Consider the following 7,845-nt stretch of genomic DNA (forward strand, 5'->3'; position numbering starts at 1 on the left):
CCACGTCAACTTAAGGGGACCACTGTTCTGAGCTGAGATGCTGGTGGTGTGTGTTCGTTCCCCCGGAATAAAACTGCTGCTTCTGGATGTTTTCTAAAAATAAAATTAGATGTTCATTTCTCGTCATCTTCGATATAAAGTTTATTTGATGCAAGGGGTTTTCCCACCTTAACTCAGCAAATATGCAACAACTACCTACTAGTTGCCTGCGAAACCAGTGAGGCCTAGGGCCTGCCTTCTGAAGTTCTCTACCAATCTGTACGGTCTCAGGGGCAGATAATGGGGCCACCAGTAAAATGCAGTTTCTCTTTTAGTCCCTGAGCAACTCTGAAGCTGCATGTTGCCATTCGTCTCTGTGTCTCCAGCACCCAGCCCAGTGCCTCATACCTCAATACGGTGTCGGTGAATGAGTGAATGAATAAATGAATGATGAATGAATGACTAAGCAGGTGAAGGTATCTTAAAGATTCGGCTTCAGTTGTGTGTGTCTTTATTAAAATGCTTTCAGGTACAGCAATCTCACAAACGCCCAGTATTTGAAAGGGATTTTTTTTGCTAGTGTATTTATTTATTTATTTTTGGTAAATGGCCATCAATCCTATGCCTTAATTTCATCTCAGTGTCAAGCATGGAAGGTACACAAATGGATATATCACTATGCCTATTGAGATGCTCCCGGTCCCTAGGAGATAGACAAGCAGGCAAACTCTTTCAATTACAATACAATGTGATGTGGTAACAGAGATTTGGCTAAAATACAATAAAAATTCAAAGAGAACAGCCACTGGACTTCCCTGGTGGTGCAATGGTTAAGAATCCGCCTGCCAATGCAGGGGACATGGTTTGATTCCTGGTCCAGGAAGATCCCACATGCCGAAGCAACTAAGCCCGTGCGCCACAACTACTGAAGCCTGCACGCCTACAGCCTGTACTCTGCAACAAGAGAAGCCACTGCAATGAGAAGCCCGCGCACTGCAACAAAGAGTAGCCCCCGCTCACCACAAGAGAAAGCCCGCGTGGAGCAAAGAAGACCCAACACAGCCAAAAAAAAAGGGGAGGGGGACAGCCACTGAGAAAAGGGGTGTCTAGAGGAATTGATAAACCTCAAACTCCAGAATTACAGAGGCCAGTTAGTGGGGACTTCAATGACCCCAAAGGCACAGTCTAGTTACAAATTGAAACATGATGATCATGGAGAGGAAGGGCTTGGTGGATAACCTCGAATGTGTTATTACATTCATCTTGAATCCAAGTTTGAAGCAAGATGAGCAAGTCACTCTAGCAAGAAATGTAGAAGCCACCCTAGATCTTTCTCACCTGCTTTCCAAAACAGTCACTCTGCATCTCCTGTAGACTTCTAAATATCTCTGCAGTTTTTCCTTCTTGCCACCCCTGCTACTGTGTATCTTTGGGAGGGAGAGGGGACAGGAAAAAAAAAGAAGAAAAAATATTTCTTTCCTCCACCCTCATTTCCATCCCCTCCACAATCAGTTACTAATCTGATTGATCGAACTGAGTTCTCCATCTGCAGCTCTGAATGCCAGGACAGCACGTACTACCTGCCGCAAAGATTTTTGAGAATTGTATAACCAGGGGAGTTATTTTTTTCAGTATGAAGTGTGAAAGACAATTTTATATACGATTCATACAATATACTCCCCTGATGGGGTTCATGACATGCTACCCCAAAATATGGTACCTTGGCATATTGAATATCTTAAGCTGAAGGGGTTTGAGGAAACAGCAGAAGCAGGAAGCTTATTCTGATCTCCCCTCCCCCTACTTCACCAGTCTTCCCTGAGAGCAGGAGATAAATTTCCCTTGTGAAATGTACCCTCCCTGTACCAGGAGGAAGGGAAGTCTGTATAAACAAACTTTGTTAAAACTAACCTTTATCTTTCCAGCTACTTCTTTACCATTTACTACCCCTAGCCCAAACCCCCCTGTCTTGTCAAATTCTTCACAAATTTATTGTTTCTTTGTCTAAAAGATATAAAAGTTCCCTCCTCTGGTCACTTCTTTAGGGCTTCATTCTTTTGTGAGGGCTCCCATGTACATATAAAAGTTTAATAAAATTTGTACACTTTTCTTTTGTTAATCTGTCTTTGTCAGTTTGCTTTTCAGACCCAGCCAGGGACCCTTAAAGGATGAAGAAAAAGTTTTTTCTCCCTTACACCCTATAGCATTCCATTCTTTAAGAAATCATTCTGGGTTGGTAAATATGCCTTGGAGGGTGGGACGCCCCAGTTCCACTAGCACAGAAGCTCGTGTGCTCAAGACCCTTCCAAACCTCCCCCATTCATCTGTATTGTTCATAATATCCTTTATAATAAACTGGAAAATGTGTAAGTGTTTTCTCTGAGTTCTGTGAGCTGCTCTCGCAAATTAATCCCACCCAAGAAGGGGGTTGTAGAAACCTCTGATCTATAGCCAGTCAGTCAGAAGCACAGTAGCAACCTGGACTTATGGGTTGGTGTCTGAAATGCGTTAGTCTTGTGGGACTGAGCCCTTAACCCATGGGATCCGATGCTATCTCCAGGTAGACAGTCTGAGAACTGTGTTAAATTTGTGGGACACCCAGTCACTGCGGCCTGAAAATTGAAGAACTGCTTGGTGTCATGGAAAAAGCCTTACAGGTAGTGAATGCTAAACCAGTCATTTAGAGATGACTTTTTAGAGCTTAAAAATTGCCAGAAATCCGGTTACAAAACTGACTGTGAGTCAAAAATCATCAAAAGAGATTATTTCTTTCAAAAAATATTTATTGAAACATATATGATTCAAAAAATATGATTATTTCTTTCAAAAATATTTATTGAAACATAAATATATGACAGGCATGGACAAGATCATAGATAATAAACAAGTTAATAAAAAATAATAGGATGAAGAATATAAAAGCCCATTAATACACAATTGCTTTATCTGGACTTTTCCTGCCTGTGGGCCTTTGTGAATGATTTATGTGCCATGATAAAGCCTACTTCTGAGGGTAGAGTGCTTTGCTTCTATAGTAAATCACCCCAAACTGCTCTTCTGTTTTGTTTTGTTCACACCTTGTGCCTTGAAAAAAAAAAAAAAAAAACACTCCTGTTGTCAGACTATCAACTATTTTAAAAACCAAGTGCATAGACTTTTAGAATGGAATAGGAGTTTTGACGTAATCTAACCCAAATGAACACCCAGAGTTTGAGTGACTGGCCTCAAGTTACCCTGTGAGTTAAGAATAGAACCAGAAACAGCTTCGGTCTTGCCGCTATCTGTGCGTCTGCCTGTGGGAATTCTTTTAATTCTATTGTTCTGCTTTTGTTCTTCTGTGTTCATGAAACCAGATTAATCTTATTAGAACTACAAATTCCTTTAGAGTATTTTATTCATCTTTTTATCTCCAAGTAACATAGTATCTGACAAGATACTTGTGTTTCTCCCAGCTAGATATTTAATAACCTTGGGGCACAATATGAGCGAGGATTTAAGAAGCACCCCTGGTTGCAGACTCTTTTACACACACACACAGGCATATATATGTATATATATGATTTTTGCCATTTTTCTTTATTTCCCAATTCTTAGGCATGTTTCAGATAGTTAGGCTCCTTGAAGCTGAGTTTCTGCTGGGTGGGTTGTCACTCAAGTTGTTACTATAATAGCTATATTTGCTTATAAAATGAAGAACCGATGTTGGTGGGTATCTCTAACTACAAGAAACAAATGTGGCCAGGGAGAGACATCATGACAGTGGGGAAAGAAGAAAATTGAAGGTTTAATTGTCCAGCCATTCACTGGATAGTTGTAACTCGGAGTGCCTTTTCTGTGTACATATTAGCTGTTCGTTTTCAAAGGGAGGTAATGGTACTCTGAGTTATACAAGTAGTTTTGAAATGACCTATGTTGGAATCTAGTTGGGTATGGAGTAGTTTGTCCTAAGAAGCATGGGGCCCCTTAGTGTATCTGAATGATAGATGTTTAATTTTATTTTTATTATTTATTTTTGCCTGCGTTGGGTCTTCATTGCTGCACGCAGGCTTTCTCTAGTTGCGGTGAGCAGGGGTTACTTTTCGTTGTGGTGCGCGGGCTTCTCATTGCGGTGGTTTCTCTTGTTGCGGAGCACGGGCTCTAGGTGTGCGGGCTTCAGTAGTTGTGGCATGCAGGCTCAGTAATTGTGATACACGGGCCCTAGAGCACACGGGCTTCAGTAGTTGCGGCGCGTGGGCTCAGTAATTGTGGAGCGCAGGCTCTAGGGTGCATAGGCTTCAGGGGTTGTGGTGCACGGGCTTACTGGCTCCACGGCATGTGGGATCTTCCGGGGCCAGGGATCGAACCTGTGTCCCCTGCATTGGCAGGTAGATTGTTAACCACTATGCCACCAGGGAAGTCCCTGAATGACAGATGTTTAGAAGTGATGTTGTTGGTAACAGATTCCTGGGTTCCAACCAGAGAGCATGCATGCATTTTTACTTCTCTTGTCCTTGGAGGTTGTTTTCTATGGGTGTCTGAAAAATATCAGTGGATAACTCTTTGACTAACCATGTCCCACTCATGGAAAAATGCTCCTTTACTGGGAGAGGGGATAAATCTTTGAAAAGCACCTCTGGTAACTCTTGCCTTGGTAAGAGTTTGCTCCAGTTAAGGTGATATTGAGAAGAAAATATTCACACAGAGTGAATTATACACCAGATTAGAGCTCACAATTTTTGCCTGAAGGTGATCTTTCAGGCTGGCCAGCTCCAGCAGAGCCAGTCAGAAAGCAGAACTTTCCTACTGCTTACAAGGAGATGCCCTTGAGTTCCCTGGGGGATGCTTTCTGGGAAGAGTTCATCCTACACCCCCTCAGGTCATTGCCAAGGTCTTCATTGTGTGAAGTCCTCCGTGGACATTTCCCATTCCTGGAATCATGGCCTCTTACTCTTTGTGCTGCCAAGGGTTTTCTTCTATAGCTTCTTTTCTTATTTTAATACTTCTTTTCTTATTTTAGAGACCCTGAAGAAGATGAGTAGTTTTTCTGTGTTCTGGCCCTACACATTTCAAAATACTATTTTTTTATTTTTAACAAATAAAAATAAAGAATTAAATGGAATGAAAAGGCTTATAATAAAATAGATGGCCCCCTGCCCCTTCCCTCTCACACACTGTCTGGATGCAATTGCGTCTTCTTCCTCAATTCTTGAATTCTTCTGAAGCCTACCTGCTCTTTCCCTTCTTTCCTTGTACTCATTTAAACTATGAATGAGTATGTAGTCCTTCAAAGCATGTCTATTTGTAATGTGGAAAGAGTTATCACTGAGATTTTTAACTGGAAAATCCTGGGGTCTACTTCACTAAAGTTTTCTAAGAGTTCTATAAAGCAATACGCACCAAAGAATTTGTTTTATATAATAAAAAAGCTTTCATTTATTGTAAAAAGTAATACTATGTGCCAGGCATATAACACATCAAAAAGCATGTAATATATGCAATTACATGAATTAACAACATGCAATATTTATTTTTCTTGTAGTAACTCATTTAATCCTCATTTCAAGCCTATAAGTTGCTCTAATTATCTGCATTCTACAGATGAGGAAACTGACACACAGAAGGTTAATATTCTGCCCAAGGTCACACAGCTAGTAAGAAAACTGTTTTAAAATTTGAGGATAATTCTTAAAATATAGATTTATACATATCTGTTTCCTTTTTTAAAATATTACTTTAAATATTACAAGAAATTTGGAAGCTTACAAATATTCAGTCATTCAGAAACACTATGTTTATTCAATTTTCCCCAAATTTTGAGACATTATGCTTTTCACTATGATAAAAAAACATTGCATAAATATCCCTGTACATAGTCATTATCTGTATTTTTAATTCCTTCCTTAGAATCACTGAAAGTGAAATTACTGGGCCAAAGGATATGAATAAATTGTTTTCTAGAAGGCTTGTACCCTTTTACGCTTCCCAGCCTCTGTATGTCTTACTTAATGTTTTAGTTTTTCCAGTTTGTCAGATGAAAATGGAATTTTGTTCTAAATTTATGTAATTTTGATTATTGGTAAAGATATATCTCTTTTGAATATTTATGGAACACATGGTTTCTTTAGGGTTTTATTTGTTTTATTTTGTTTTTAAACTTTCCATATCTCTGCTCATCTGCTGCAGTGGAAATTTGTTTTGTTTTTTTCCACTTAGCAACTATTCACCTTGTGAAACCAGCCCAGAGTTTTCTGTCCTGTCTCATCCCTTCCTCCCCTACGATGCACTGGAGCTTCTTAAGAGAAGAGCCTGTCTGAAACTGGAACGAACTAAGAGAAATAAGAATTGGGGGACAGCAGACAAGAGAAAAGCCAGGTGCTGGCATTTGAACCCCTCCCCTGGAATTTTTCAGGTAAAACAAATCACTGACCAAAGGCAGGGTTCTCACTGACACATTCTTTTGTCCATTTTAAAATCATGCTGACCTTATTTGTTTCAACACCAAAATATTAAAAGTATAGGTGATTTTTAAAACCTTCTTATTTTGAAATTATTTTAGACTCACAGAAAGTTGCAAAACCATTTGGAAAGTTCCCATGTATCCATCACTCAGCTTCCTCCAATGTAACATCTTATTTAACCTTTGTATATTATTTAAACCAAGACATTGAGATTGGTACACTAGTATAAATTAAACTATGGACCTCATTCAGGTTTCTCTGGTTTTTATATGCATCTGAGTGCTTTTATAAAATATACATTTATTTATATTGAACAATTTGTGCAATGTCCACAGATAATTTAACTAGAAAATAAACATAAATACTTTAAAATATATCAAGCATTACCCAGGTTTTTGGCAGCATCGATAGACTCAATGAATATTCTTTCACTTTTCCAGTAGAAATGTTGCAAAGAACATATGCCTCAGGCATTTTGGCTGTAGACTGTGTATTTAAGTTAGGTATTATGTCTTGCTGATTATTTAAGGCAGGTTAAAATGCAACTTCCTGCAGTGCTCTTGTGCACCACAAAGGAATTTATTTCTACCACTCGTCCATCCCTAGTGGCTGAAATAGTTTAGCTTAATGGGTTTCTGAAAGCAATTTCCCTGCAGCTGTGTTTACCCTCCACTCCAAATGCTCATTGGTACTTCTTTAGCAAAAGTAGGATAAGAAATACTTTTCTCATCTGCCTTTAAATTAAAAAGTCTTTAAAAAAATTTGTCTCATTTTGTTTTCTCTGACCTTAGCGGATAGGGAAAAAAAGAAAGAAAAGAAGGAAAACAACAACAAACAAAACTCAACTGAAATAAAAAAGATTCCAGAAAAACAGGTGCACCAAAAGCAATCTCTAAAATCCAGAATCTTGATGTTGTTCATTAAATGAAAAAATGGGTGTGATTTGGGAGTGCGACATAAGAGAACTAGTATTTATTGAGAGTTGCTATGTGTTAGAGGCAATACTGAGTGCTTTGAATGGCCCAATATAATCTTGGCAATATAGTCAATAGTGTATTGATGCTATTGACCTTGAGACAATTGTCTAATAGTATTTAATGAAGAAGGGTGACAATCTTAGGCAACGGAATCATAGTAAAGCCAGAGGTGGAAGAAAACATTAGCCAATTTCTGGCTAATTGATAACATACTATCAGGTCATCTCATTTCAATTCTCCTAACTTTATTCTATAAATACTCCATGATTTTAAAAAGAATTGAAAATTTGTAAAAATATACAAAGTAGAAAGCAAAAGTCCTCAGTTTCCCCATCTCCCAATTCTTCTCCTTAGAAGTAATCACTGTTAACCATTTATTGTGCATCCTTTCTGTCTCCACATCTTAAAATTAAACAATAGTTAAAACTTTGTTAAAATACAATAAGATTCTA

This window comes from Orcinus orca, chromosome 11 (assembly GCF_937001465.1).
Source record: "Orcinus orca chromosome 11, mOrcOrc1.1, whole genome shotgun sequence".
In the NCBI taxonomy this organism is placed as follows: domain Eukaryota; kingdom Metazoa; phylum Chordata; class Mammalia; order Artiodactyla; family Delphinidae; genus Orcinus; species Orcinus orca.